Source organism: Triticum urartu, chromosome 3A (genome assembly GCF_056163025.1).
Source record: "Triticum urartu cultivar PI428250 chromosome 3A, HENAU_Tu73, whole genome shotgun sequence".
Classification (NCBI taxonomy): Eukaryota; Viridiplantae; Streptophyta; class Magnoliopsida; order Poales; family Poaceae; genus Triticum; species Triticum urartu.
In genome coordinates this window covers 708,828,386-708,843,100 of record NC_141875.1, presented here as the reverse complement: position 1 = coordinate 708,843,100, position 14,715 = coordinate 708,828,386, and the positions used below count along the sequence as shown (strand labels likewise).

Genomic DNA, 14,715 nt, shown 5'->3' with positions numbered 1-14,715 from the left:
CATCCACACGACCACACTCATATGACCATATATGCATATACGTACGGAAATTGCTCATGTGAGCCTGAGCTGCAGTGATCCTGGAATCTATACCGCTACTTCATCTCGCGATCGGTGTGACCAGAGGTATTTGTACAGGTATAAGGCCCACACGTCAAATGTCATTCAATCAACCCCGTCGGGTATTGACGTATCGTTATGACGGGACAGAATGAGATACATGAAGTGGGCCGTCTCAGCCAAGATTCTGGTCGTCTACTCAAAAGGCACACCTTGCATTTCGTAGATACCGTCAAACAAACAAAAATGACGATGAAACTAGAGTCATCAAAAGATAAAAGAACATAGCAGCGTGACTGCATATGGCTAATATTGAAAAAATTGATCGACCTATGCTGTAGTATAAAAGTGGCATACCTTGAGCAGCTATTGAAAGGCAATGTGTTGCTCTGGAGAAGTACTGAGAGATGATATTGGTGAAACTATTCCATCGTCATATGCCCATCAAACTCCTCTGTTTCAAAAAATGATTGTGGATATGATGTGAACCATATTGATGAATTCAATATGGGCCGCATCTTGGTGAAGAAAGCTTTCGGCGAGGAGGATATCACTGTAGTATCTAACTCTGGCCTAAAGGACGTCGAGCAAATTTCTGATGATTTAAAAAACGGCAACAGTGACAAGGAACTGCTTTCGTCGTCCCACTCGAGATTATCCCACCATGTTTGCTTCCCTCTGATCCTCTTCAGTTTACCCATTTGACCAAAAGGTAGTTTCTTCATCTTCGGGCAAGCAAACACATCAATGTATTCCAAAGAAGGAAAATCCAATTTAGGATTATTTACATAATCTGCCCAAGCTTCGCAATGAATTTAACTGCAAAATTCTTAGTTGACGAAATCCCTGAATAGGTATTTCATATCTTTCTTCCAAGTTAATAACATTCTCTAGATCAACTAAATGCTTCATTTTATCGCACCAAGACACATTCAAATGCTCCAGATATGGCAGTTTTAAAATGAAGGACAGGTCTACCAATTGATAAGTTCTCCCCACAGTAAGCTCACGAAGGTTCTGAAAATGTCCCATGCTAATCTTCTCAAGTCCAGGAAGATCCCAAAAGGTGAGAAACTCCAGCCTCGAAAGGCGTTCTCCATAACTCTGTGGCTTGTTAACAATGCATAAGTTCTTCAAATCAGAACAACCCATTACATTCAGAATAACGATACTTTCCGGTAAATTAAGAGCAAGAGACCTCTCTCCATTCAATTCATACAAACCAAGGCATCTCAAGTGGATTCCAGGTATTCCAAAAAGCCTCTGCAGGGTACTCACTTTTTTTGTTGTTATTCCCAGAACTTTTAGTTCTGTAGTTAATCCCGATAACTCTTTGATTAAGTGTAACATGGCACATTGCGTTTGGGTGCGCTTGAGTATGAAGACTTGGTGGAAGTAATGATGAAGAACAGAGAACCTGATGCGAAGCGATTAATATTTTCTCTCATGGAGGACTTACCACGTGCAGATTTCACCAAGCAACTTGTGACACTTTGGGCAATTTGGCACACATGCAGAAAGGCTCTACATGACCAAATATTTCAGGGGCCTTTGGTCATGAGCGGTTTTGTCAAAAGGTATATAATAGAACTTGAGTTCAGTAAACCGAAGAAACAGTTGGGACAGCCTCATGTAGCTCATGTTCAATTTGTTTAATGATCAATAGAGTGGAGTGTGTTCAGATTAAAAAACGCAGATTAATAGTACTATGGGTGAACAGCGAGCGAGGGTCTGCTTGTAGTTAATAAAGGAAAGAAACCAAATGTCCATTATTTTGGGTTCAGAACTCATTTAATATGGGTGAACAGTAAAATTTTAAAAAAATACTAGTCAAATTCAACAAAATTCTATTTTTTCATGGGATATATTTTAGTGCATGAGGTCCATGCCAAATTTCAGAGTATTTGGACATAGGAGCAACTCTTAGGAAAAAAAAGAAATCGGTCACGAAAGTGCATGAACAGTAAACTTTTTCACAGACCCAATTTTGTATTTTTTTTCGCAGAGAGCTGGTCAGATATCAAAATGAGCTGAAGTTTGGCACGAACTTCCAAGTAAAAAAAATCGATTTTTTTTGCATTTTTCTAACATTTCCTTTTATTTTATTGTTCATGCGCAGGAGCATATGAGCTCAGGAGGCGTTTAGCCACTAAAAAACATATTTTATCCTATTTTGTTATTTAGATTTTTTTCTTATTATAGGTAGTTTTCATTCATTCTTAAATAGGATGAAAATCTTATTTATTTTAAGAAGTGAATATTTTAAAGAAAAAAAGTAAGTTCTGAATAGTTTTAAGATTTCCAGAATTTCAGAAGTTTTGAACATTTTTTAAACCTGAATATGTAAAAGAAAATCTGAACAAATTAGAAATATGTGATTATATTAATACATGAATATTTTGGAAAGTTGGACGTTTTTACAATTTTTTATTTTTTCTTAAATTTGTTAAGAAACAAATAAGACAAATCTATACCTATTAATAAATGGAGGATTGTTTATGCCCACTCCTCGTGCCATTTGTAGAAAACTGGTTGATATTTCTGCTAATCAACCGACTATCCAGTTTTAAGTGAGACAGAGAAAATGTTTTCTTTTATGCTGAAATCGCCCTTCGGTTCATGGTAATCAACCAGTAGTACAGTTTTAAATGACGTTTCACTTTTGTAGAAAATTCAATGTTGTTTCTGCTAATTAACCCTCATCCATATCAATTGCTTTAAAAAAATATCTTTTAAATCTTAACTCCAATTTTAACATGATATATATGAAACTTGATTACAAAAATGTGTATAATTTGAATATGATGCTATTCTACTTGTTAAACATTTTTATATGCTATTTATGATGCAACCTTAATCAAAAGCGCACGATCCGTCTTTCTTTCGTACCAACGCTTGTCAGCAAAAGCTCACACGAAAAAGCAGATTGCTAATCTTATGGATGGAGAGAGAGAGAGAGAGAGAGACGCCTTAGGATTTATCACATATTAAAACATGTTGTGGTTGTGTGAGCATAGAGGTCACCATCGGCGAGGGTGCAAAGGAGGATAAGCGGCAACAAAATTAAATACCATGTTGAAATAAAGGACGTGGACATGTTGAGGTCTTAAGTCGTGATTATTGGGTTATGGGTGTGAAGTTTTTTTCTCTTGTTACAATGCACGGGCTCTTTTTTGCTACTAAAACGATAATGAAAATAACAAAAAAGAAATAAACCAGAACCGAACAAAAAAGCATATGTGTTTACAAAACCCACTTCAATCAAAGTGGTAAGCGGGATGCCATGCATGCGGCAGGTCACGAGTTCGAGAACTCCCCACCCCGGGCGCAGTTCGCCCCTAGTAGCAGTTCCAGAGAACGTTTCCATAAAACCAACATGGCACTCGCCTTGAACCAAGATCTATGCCGCGTGATCGGACCACAAACAGGGCGTTCGCTAGAGTTTGCCCCCCAGCGAATGGTCGTTGGATAACATTCTCTTAGATAAATGGATATCGGTATAATGCGACAACTAATGAGAATAAGTAAAAAGCCTGGCCAAATCTTCTACCTCTAGGAGACAGCTAATGAGAATAAAGAAAAATAATCTAGGTAATTAAATATACTACCTTGATCACTCACAAAAAAATAATCTGGGTAATAAATGAGAATAAGTACTACCTTGAGGAGACAGCTAATGAGAATATTAATGTGGACAAATCTGTTTGGTCTTGCCACAATTGAGTGTGTAAATAATAAATGCAATAGAAATCCGTATATATGGAATTTATGTGAAAAATCAGGATTATCTTGAGAAAATTTAGTTATTAAAACTAGATTTTGTACAGGCCTATATAAGGATGCCATTACATATGCTACCTCGCACCCAAATCCAAGCGAGAGAGAATACACAAACAAGAGCACAGACGTATGGAGGGGAAAACTACTCTATGTTTCCTCACGGTGCTTCTGCTGCTAGGAAATTGTGCTGATGCTGGTATTTGCTCGTTGCCTCTCCCTCTTGTCTCTCTTTGGGTGCTCTCTGTTTTTGCCAAGCCAAATAGCAGCGCTAATTTTAGAGTTCTGACAGAAAAGCGCATCAAAACATCTTGATATACTCACAGTTTCAAGTGGAAACAAATCATGCAGTTACAAGCAAAACAAGCATGAACTTTTTGTATCCGTATTTTACCATTTTCTCACAAAGATGCGTATTGTTATTGATGAAATTGCTATTTTCACACTGGCTTATTTTTTAATTTGCAAAGAAGAACGTGCAACTGCAACTGCACGTATTTCCCCAAGCAACTTTGGGATTTCTTTGAAAATACTGTAATGTGGAAATGTGTTCCCACCGTCTGTTGTAGCTCAGTTTCAAAATGTACGTGCTGATAGAATATGCTAAGTATACGTTACATAAATAAAATAACAGACCGTTTGTATCTTCCTTCAAGGCCTTAACTTATTTGGTCTTCGTGAGATGTCCCCACACACACATATATATGTATATATGTATGTATCTATGTATGTATGTACAGAAACATTTGACGACTAATTTTTTGTTTCCTTTCAGAGACCTGCAAAGAGCACCGTGCTAACAAGGGCGCAGCGTGCATAAATGAAGGTTGTTGGGCAGACTGCGCCAGAGACTACCATGGACATTATGTCAAGAATGCTTATTGTACTGGCGTTTACCCCTTCACAAAAGTCTATTGTGTCTGCGACGTCTGTGAAGAGTAGGAGACAATGCAGCATCGCATTACGGGGTCCATTTACACAGAGGATTCTTGAAGTTTGGCAATAATAAATTTTGTCTGTGTAAACGTGTGAACATGATTACTGCCTAGCTAGTTAATTTGTAACGTGGTTGTTTTTGCATGAACACCATCATGTTTTATTCACAGATTCCGTGTGCCTTCATCCACAGACAAGAAACCTGGAAACAAGTTTGGCTTTTAACATTGAGAGAAATGCATTTTTCAACCCCGAACTCTTGCCCTAGTCTAATTTACAACCCCGAACTTCAATACCATCTAAATTACAACCCTCAACTCTTAAAACCGGTCAGAATTCAACCCTCCCCTCCTTGTTCACCGGTTTTGACCAGTCAACAGGTCCAATCAGCATGCCACGTCGGAAAAAAAATTCAAAATTTCAAGAAAAATATAAATAAAAATCTGTAAGATCGAGAAAAAATCAGGAAAAAAACAAATTTCCGAAAAAAAGTTTGCGAAAAAAATTCGGAAACTTTTTCCGTGATTTTCGGGGGAAAAAAATCAAAAATTGAACTTTTTTGGAAATTACTTTTTCTAGATTTTTTTTCCTATTTTACAGTTTTTATATAATTTTCTTGGGAATTTGAATTTTTTTCCTTGGATTTTTTTATTTTAAGTATTTTTTGGTTTTTCATGGAAATATCAATATTTTTGTTTTTCAGAAATTCGATTTTATTTATTTTTCCTGATTTTTTCCCAGAAATTTGATTTTTTTTTATTTCTTTTCCTGGATTTTTTTATTTTACAGCTTTTTAAAAATAATGCTGATGTGCCATGCTGACGGGACCCGTTGACCGGTCAAAACCGGTCAACAAAGAGGGGAGGGTTGAATCCTAGCCGGTTTTGAGAGTTAGGGGTTGTAATTTAGACGGTATTGGAGTTCGGGGTTGTAAATTAGACCAGGACAAGAGTTCAGGGTTGAAATATGCACTTCTCTCTTAACATTAAGAAGCTACTAACCGTTCGAAAATTCGATTCTGAGCCCGAGCTCAGATGGTCCCGATATCTCTCCCGTTCGCTCGCTTGCGGATCAGCGCCCGCGGAACAACTCCGCGGGTACCGCCCCCCCACACCCAATTCTCCCAAGATAATCGCTGGCATCCAACGCCGCCCCCAGTTGAATCAGTTGATATTCCTGCTGTCCACTCGTCAGGTTCGAGCATTAGTCCACCACATCAGTAGCTTATATGTTGAACTGAGATATAGGAAACCATACGCACCTCTAACACATTCTCCATTGGACAACCATTGTCGCCATGCCTCTTCGTTACAGCACTCGCCTCCTCACAGAACTCGCTGGGCACCATGATACTACTTGTTGCCAAATTTGCTCGCTCTCCACCTCTTGAGGCTGCCCACGAAGCAGGACCAGCACCTCTTATTCTTCAGATCGACGCGTCGGCGTCTAAGCAGCCTAAGTGCGCAGCCGACTTCATCAGCATCAAAAAAATCTTCAGCCAGCCTGAAGATACACCATGCCAGTCATGTTGTATGTCCTGGCCAACGTTTGAGTGCATATGCCAGAGATAAGCAAATTCCACAATCCAGGGACCTCTTAAACACTAACACATAATCGAGCTACAAATGTCCTACAGCTTTAAAAATGACAGGTTTTTGCAAATTAAAAACCAAGTACCACAATTGCTGGTTGAGAAAGACACAACATGACAGTTGCAGAGGCATAGCCCAGAGTTACAGAGACACACTTATGTAAGTGTTCTAATTGAAATTCAGTTCACGTCTAAGTTTGCTAATTAAGTTACCAGCAAGACTCTTGCTGCATGTGTTCCGCCGATGTCCTTCCATCCCCACAGTTCTTACACTTCCTGCCTTCCTGGGCTTTTTGGAGGCGACGCCGTGCTCCGGACAGGTGGTTCTTTTGTGTCCTTGTCTCCGACCAATGCTGCAGAATCCTGCGTACGGCGCTTTCTCACGATTGTTCTATTAATTGGCCGCCCCATGGTGGCGCGAGCCCTTGCAGTGCGTTCACACCGGCCAAACTCCACTACTCCTAAAAGCATCTTCAACAGCGGTGCCAAAAGACGCGCGCGGTAAACTGTCGCTTTAGCGCATGCGGGATGTTTTCGCGCGCTCCAACGAAGATGGGAAACTAATGTGCGCGGGAAACGATTGCACGCTCGCGGGAGAAAGCGGGTAGCCGCGCGCTAGATTTGGCGCACCGCTTCCGGCGCGCCTATAAATTGCGACGCTCGCCACGTGGCCTCCACACTGCCACGCGCGCTCTTCCCGCTGCCTCTGCCACTTCCTCTGTCGCTTGCTCGCCGCTTCCTCGCGCCGCCACCGCCGCGCCACCATGCCGCCGCGCCGCCGGGGATCGTCGGGCTACCGCAGTGTCCGCGAGCGCCCCTTCGGCACCTACTACGTGGAGATCCGCTCTGGCGACGTCCGCCTCGGCCCCGACACCTTTGAGACCGCACGAGGCCGCTTGCGCGTACGACGCGGCGGCGTGGTACCTAGAGAGACCTCGCGGGCAGATGAACTTCCACGACGTTTACACTCGCGAGCAGGCGCAGGCTGTCGCCCCTCCGCCTCGTCTTATCACGGATCAGGAACGTGAGGAGCACCGTCAGCGGCAGCGCCGCCTCCTCATCGCCGAGAAGGACGAGCGAGCCATGCCGGAGTGGCGCCGGCGCCACCCGGAGGACGTCGCCAACGAGCGCGCCTTCTGGGCGGAGAGGACGACAAGGCGCCGCACGGAGCAGGCGGACAGGCGTCGGCAGAAGGCACTGGCCATATCGCAGTGCGATGTCATTGAAGCAGGTGGGGAGTCGTTGTTTGACTCAGACGATAATCGTTGGAAGGACATTTGGCTCGATACCTTGGACAACACCAGCGAGAATGATGATGATGAGGACGACTCGAAGTAGGTTGTAGTTGCACCATAGTTTTTTTATCTAGTTGCACTGCAGTTTTTTATTATGTAGTTGCACCATGGTTTTATCTATCTATGCTATGAATTATGTAAAATATCTATGTATTGTTTTATCTATGCTATGATGAACTATGTATCATTTTTTATCAAAAATATCTATCCATGCAACGTAGTCCAGAATGTTCATGCGAGAGCGCGTGCGCTGCATTTTAGAGCGCCTGCTGAAGCTACGCGCGTACGTTGCATTTTACCACGGCTGCTGGAGCCAGCGCTGCCCACCGCGTCAAACCAGGCGATAGGCTCGCTGCAAACTGGTTTTGAGCGTACCGCGCGTTTTGCGGCTGTTGGAGATGCTCTAACCGTATTCACATGCTTGCAGCTCAACTTCTCCATTACCAGCAACTGTACCTGCTGGCAACGTGCCTTGTCTGTCTTCAAAACCCAAGCCATTTTTGTTTGCCGCCAAAGAGGAGCGCAGCTTACCATCAAAGCCTTGAAACTGGTCGCACTCGCCGTAGCCAAGTAGCCCGCCGCTAGCTCGTCGCGCCCCGGCCTCGCCCGCCGTTGCGCACCCGCTGCACCAAAGCTCGTGCTCTCCTGCCCGCGTGCACCCGCCCCTGCCAGTGCTACAACAGAGCTCGCGCTCACCCTCGCCGCCCCATGCCTACCCACGCTCATCGTAGCCAACTCGCCCACTGCTCGCTCGCCGCGCCCCGGCCTCGCCCGTCGCTGCGCTCGCCGGGGCTGCCGGGAACGAGCACCGGCGGGACTGCTGCTCCTGTGAGGTGCGCAAGCGGGGAGAGGCCGGCAATGCCATCGACTTCAGCATCATGGGTGGGTTGGTGGGAGGGAGAGAGAGAGAGAGAAAGAGAGAGAGAGGTGGGAGGTGGGTGACATGTGACTCAGCCCCGGACCAGCGCGGGCGCAGATAGCGCAAAAACGACCGCCTGTGTCCATTACAGACGCAAAGCCAGTCCAGCTTTGCTCCTAGGATAAGGTCAAACGGACCAGAAACATGGATTATTCTAAGGATGAAGTTGCGCGTTGGCAGTCTAGTCTGTCTGTTTAGATCATCTCCAATCGTTGCCCCCCCAGGGGGCACCTAAAATCGTCCCCTGGGGGTGAGCCGGCGCAAAAAATCGGCCTGGGACCGAGTTGGTCCCCAGCCGCCGGCCCCAGGGCCGTACCCAGGCGCGTTCAAAAAATTAAAAAATATAGCAAAGTTCAAAGTTCGGCGAAGTTCGGCATATATTACATTTAAAAAGCGGGTTTTTATTACATAATATATATAATTAAAAAAAGAACTGGCTAAAAGCGGAGTAGTCCTCGTCGTCGCCGCCGTCGTCGCCGCCGTCGTCGTCGTCCGGCTTCTCCTCCTTGACGCAACCGTCCCTGGTGGACCCCTGACCGGCGTCGCCTATGTGGGCTGGTGGCGGCGGCGCGGTGTCGTCGTTGCTGTCCTCGATGACGACGATTCCTCCTTCGTCGCGGCCCCGGCGACGCTGCGCGAATCGCCGCAGGGCGGCGCACTGGCGCTCCCTCGCCATCTTCAGGGAGTCCGCGCGCGCCCATTCAAGGGCCGTGTCGTCGTCGAGCTCGACGTCGCCGCCGTGCTCCGTCTTCACCGCGGGGACGCCCGGCTCCGTCTTCACCGGCGCCAGGCCCGACTCCTTCTTGGGCTTGACGAAGCGCGGAGGAGCCAACGAGGGGGTGCGCCGGCCGCCCTCATTGATGACGATGCCGGCGCTGCGAGTGCGCCGGCCGAGCGGCGTCTCCGCCGCGGGCTCGGCCTTGACGCCGAGCAGCGCCGAAGCGCCGGACGAGTGTGAGGAAGAGCGGGAGGAGGAGGAAGAAGAGGAGGCGCCGAAGCTCCTGGGCAACCATTGCCCGTCGCGTCGGCGGTGAGTCGTGGCCGTGGCCCTCGCCAGGGGTATGCCAACAGCGGGTCGTTGCCGCCCTCGAGGTACGTCCGAACGCCCTCGAGGGTGCGGCCGGGGACACCCCACCACAGGTGGCGTTCCTCGCTGTTCTTCGGTCCGCCCACCACCGGCGCGCCGTTGATGGACGCTATCCTCTGCTGCTCCTGGTGCTAGAAGTATGCCATCCACGCCGCTATGTTGTCGGCGGTGTACTCGGGGAGGGCGAGCTGGGCGTCGGTGAGGGAGGCGCGCACGACGTCGACCTCGTCGGTGAAGTAGCCCGGTTTCGCCACGGCGTCGGGCAACGGGGGAATGGCACTCCCCCGTTGCTGAGTCTCCACCCCGTTGGCCCGGCGCGCATGTCCGGCGGCGCCGGGATGTTCGCCTGGAACAGGAGTCAAGACTCCTGTTCGCGGAGCGAGCGGCGGCCGAAGCCGTTGGCCGCGGCCTCATCTCCGGGGAATCGCTCAGCCATCGGGAGAGGGAGGGCTCGGCGGCGGCGCTCGGGAAAGGAAGGGCTCGACGGCGGCGCTCGGGAGAGGTAGACGGCGGGCTAGGGCTGGTGTGGCTGGTGTGGCCAGAGGCGAGGGAGGCCACCGGCTTATATAGCGGCGCCGCCCCGTGTGTACGTGTGCGAGGGAGGGGAGGCGTCGGCGCGCCGCCTGTGAGGAATCAATGGTAAGGCTGACCGACGGCAGCCTTGCCATTGATTCCTCACGGGAAACCGAAACGTTCGGGGACGAAGACGCGCGGTGTCGCTGCCGCGGCGGGCCCGCGGCTCTTTCGTGCCAAAACCGCTCGCCCCGACGCCCGCGAGCGCCCCCCAGCGCGCCGGGTTTGGCCTGGGTCCGCCAGCGCTAAATTCGGCCCAGGCCGGCGAAAATCGGGCTTCTAAAGACGTGACTGGACCGATTTTTCTGCGCCGGCGCGAAAAAACGTCTGAAAAGGCCTTTCTAAAGGCGCGGCTAGAGATGCTTTTACCTCGAACAGACATAGTGAGACGATTTGAGGCCCTGCATTGGAGTTGGCCTCAGGACCTCACGTGGTTGGGCCGACGGGATGACGGCTCTGGATTTCAATACGTCTTGGATTAGCAACCTGGACCAAGGCCTAGGTCCCAAACGAACGACCTGTTTTTTTTGCAGGCAATAGTGAGAGCTTTATTCAAACAAAAGTATTCGCTGGTTCGTCAGCTAACAGGCTACTCATCAGGAAGCTAGGGGTCTCTTCCAGCCAACTTTTAGTCATACTCAGTGTGCAAGCACGCTTAGCACAAAGATGAGCTGGATAGTTTGCTGACCAGATTACATGAAGAATATCGAAATAAGAAAAAACGGTAGCTAGCTCTCATATCTCATAAAACAACGGTGCTGTTGGAAATATGCCCTAGAGGCAATAATAAATTGGTTATTATTATATTTCCTTGTTCATGATAATTGTCTTTATTCATGCTATAACTGTATTATCCGGAAATCGTAATACACGTGTGAATACATAGACCACACCATGTCCCTAGTAAGCCTCTAGTTGACTAGCTTGTTGATCAATAGATGGTTACGGTTTCCTGACCATGGACATTGGATGTCGTTGATAACGGGATCACATCATTAGGAGAATCATGTGATGGACAAGACCCAATCCTAAGCATAGCACTAGATCGTGTAGTTCATATGCTATAGCTTTTCTAATGTCAAGTATCATTTCCTTAGACCATGAGATTGTGTAACTCCCGGATACCGTAGGAATGCTTTGGGTGTATCAAACGTCACAACGTAACTGGGTGGCTATAAAGGTGCATTACAGGTATCTCCGAAAGTGTCTGTTGGGTTGGCACGAATCGAGACTGGGATTTGTCACTCCGTGTAAACGGAGAGGTATCTCTGGGCCCACTCGGTAGGACATCATCATATGCGCAATGTGACCAAGGAGTTGATCACGGGATGATGTGTTACGGAACGAGTAAAGAGACTTGCCGGTAACGAGATTGAACAAGGTATTGGATACCGACGATCGAATCTCGGGCAAGTAACATACCGATAGACAAAGGGAATTGTATACGGGATTGATTAAGTCCTTGACATCGTGGTTCATCCGATGAGAACATCGTGGAACATGTGGGAGCCATCATGGGTATCCAGATCCCGCTGTTGGTTATTGACCGGAGAACGTCTCGGTCATGTCTGCATGTCTCCCGAACCCGTAGGGTCTACACACTTAAGGTTCGGTGACGCTAGGGTTATAGAGATATTAGTATGCGGTAACCCGAAAGTTGTTTGGAGTCCCGGGTGAGATCCCGGACGTCACGAGGAGTTCCGGAATGGTCCGGAGGTAAAGAATTATATATAGGAAGTGCTATTTCGGCCATCGGGACAAGTTTCGGGGTCATCGGTATTGTACCGGGACCACCGGAAGGGTCCCGGGGGCCCACCGGGTGGGGCCACCTGCCCCGGGGGGCCACATGGGCTGTAGGGGTTTTGCCTTGGCCTATATGGGCCAAGGGCACCAGCCCCAAGAGGCCCATGCGCCAAGAGATTGGAAAAGAGGAGAGTCCTAAAAGGGGAAGGCACCTCCGAGGTGCCTTGGGGAGGATGGACTCCTCCCCACCCTTGGTCGCACCCTTCCTTGGAGGAAGGGGCAAGGGCTGCGCCTCCCCCTCTCCCTTGGCACTATATATAGTGGGGAAAAGGAGGAGCAAACCAATCTAAGGCCTGGCGCCTCCCTCTCCCTCCCGTGACACATCTTCTTCCTCCCGCAGCGCTTAGCGAAGCCCTGTTGGAATCCCGCTACTTCCATCACGCCGTCGTGCTGCTGGATCTCCATCAACCTCTCCCTCTCTCCTTGCTGGATCAAGGCATGGGAGACGTCTCCCTTCCGTACGTGTGTTGAACGCGGAGGTGCCGTCCGTTCGGCGCTATGATCATCGGTGATTTGAATCACGACGAGTACGACTCCATCAACCCCGTTCACTTGAACGCTTCCGCTTAGCGATCTAAAAGGGTATGTAGATGCACTCTCCTTCCCCTCGTTGCTGGTTTCTCCATAGATAGATCTTGGTGATACGTAGGAAAATTTTGAATTTCTGCTACGTTCCCCAACAGTGGCATCATGAGCTAGGTCTATTGCGTAGATTCTATGCACGAGTAGAACACAAAGTAGTTGTGGGCGTTGATTTTGTTCAATATGCTTGCCGTTACTAGTCTTATCTTGATTCGGCGGCATCGTGGGATGAAGCGGCCTGGACCAACCTTACACGTACTCTTACGTGAGACCGGTTCCATCGACAAACATGCACTAGATGCATAAGGTGGCTGGCAGGTGTCTGTCTCTCCTACTTTAGTCGGATCAGATTCGATGAACAGGGTCCTTATGAAGGGTAAATAGCAATTGGCATATCACGTTGTGGTCTTTGCGTAGGTAAGAAACGTTCTTGCTAGAAACCCATAGCAGCCACGTAAAACATGCAAACAACAATTAGAGGACGTCTAACTTGTTTTTGCAGGTTATGCTATGTGATGTGATATGGCCAAAAGGATGTGATGAATGATATATGTGATGTATGAGATTGATCATGTTCTTGTCAAGGGAATCACGACTTGCATGTCGATGACGAGACAACTTCAAGAAGACACGATGATGGAGATCATGATGATGGAGATCATGGTGTCATACCGGTGACAAGATGATCATGGAGCCCCAAGATGGAGATCAAAGGAGCTATATGATATTGGCCATATCATGTCACTATTATTTGATTGCATATGATGTTTATCATATTTATACATCTTATTTGCTTAGTACGACGGTAGTAAATAAGATGATCCCTCATTAAAGTTTCAAGAAGTGTTCTCCCCTAACTGTGCACCGTTGCTACAGTTCGTCGCTTCGAAGCATCACGTGTTAATCGGGTGTGATAGATCCTTTCGTTCACATACAACGGGTGTAAGAAGTTTTACACATGCAAAAACACTTAGGGTTAACTTGACGAGCCTAGCATGTGAAGACATGGCCTCGGAACACAGAGACCGAAAGGTCGAACATGAGTCGTATGGTAGATACGATCAACATGAAGATGTTCACCGACGTTGACTAGTCCGTCTCACGTGTTAATCGGACACGGCCTAGTTCACTCGGATCATGTGATCACTTAGATGACTAGAGGGATGTCTATCTAAGTGGGAGTTCATAAGATGAACTTAATTATCCTAAACATAGTCAAAAGGTATTTGCAAATTATGTCGTAGCTCGCGTTATAGTTCTACTGTTTAGATATGTTCCTAAAGAGAAAAAAAATTAGTTGAAAGTTGATAGTAGCAATTATGCGGACTAGGTCCGTAAACTGAGGATTGTCCTCATTGCTTCATAGAAGGCTTATGTCCTTAATGCACCGCTCTATGTGCTGAACCTCGAACGTCGTCTGTGGATGTTGCGAACATCTGACATACACGTTTTGATAACTACATGATAGTTCAGTTAAACGGTTTAGAGTTGAGGCACCAAAGATGTTTTTGAAACGTCACGAAACATATGAGATGTTTTGAGGGCTGAAATTGGAATTTCAGGCTCGTGCCCACGTCAAGAGGTATAAGACCTCCGACGATTTTCTTAGCCTGCGAACTAAGGGAGAAAAGCTCAATTGTTGAGCTTGTGCTCAGATTGTCTGAGTACAACAATCACTTGAATCAAGTGGGAGTTAATCTTCCAGATGAGATAGTGATGTTTCTCCGAAGTCATTTACCACCAAGCTGCTTGAGCTTCGTGATGAACTATAATATATCAGGGATATATATGATGATCCTTGAGATATTCGCGATGTTTGACACCGCGAAAGTAGAAATCAAGTAGGAGCATCAATTGTTGATGGTTGGTGAAACCACTAGTTTCAAGAAGGGCAAGGGCAAGAAGGGATACTTCATGAAACGGCAATTCAGCTGCTGCTCTAGTGAAGAAACCCAAGGTTGAACCCAAACCCGAGACTAAGTGCTTCTGTAAATAAGGGGAACAGCCACTGGAGCAGAATTACCCTAGATACTTGGTAGATAAGAAGGCTGGCAAGGTCAATAGAAGTATATTGGATGTATTATGTTAATGT

At 47.0% G+C, this 14,715-nt stretch overlaps 1 long non-coding RNA gene and 1 pseudogene across 1 annotated transcript; both read left to right on the top strand.

Moving 5' to 3' along the window:
• The first annotated feature begins 3,917 nt into the window (after positions 1 to 3,917).
• Positions 3,918 to 4,942, top strand: LOC147981960 (uncharacterized). Its single transcript, XR_015599960.1, has 2 exons — positions 3,918 to 4,036; positions 4,613 to 4,942. It is a non-coding gene; the product is annotated as an uncharacterized LOC147981960 (long non-coding RNA).
• Positions 4,943 to 7,044: 2,102 nt separating this feature from the next.
• On the top strand, positions 7,045 to 7,702 carry LOC147981959 (uncharacterized; annotated as a pseudogene).
• The last annotated feature ends 7,013 nt before the right edge of the window (positions 7,703 to 14,715 follow it).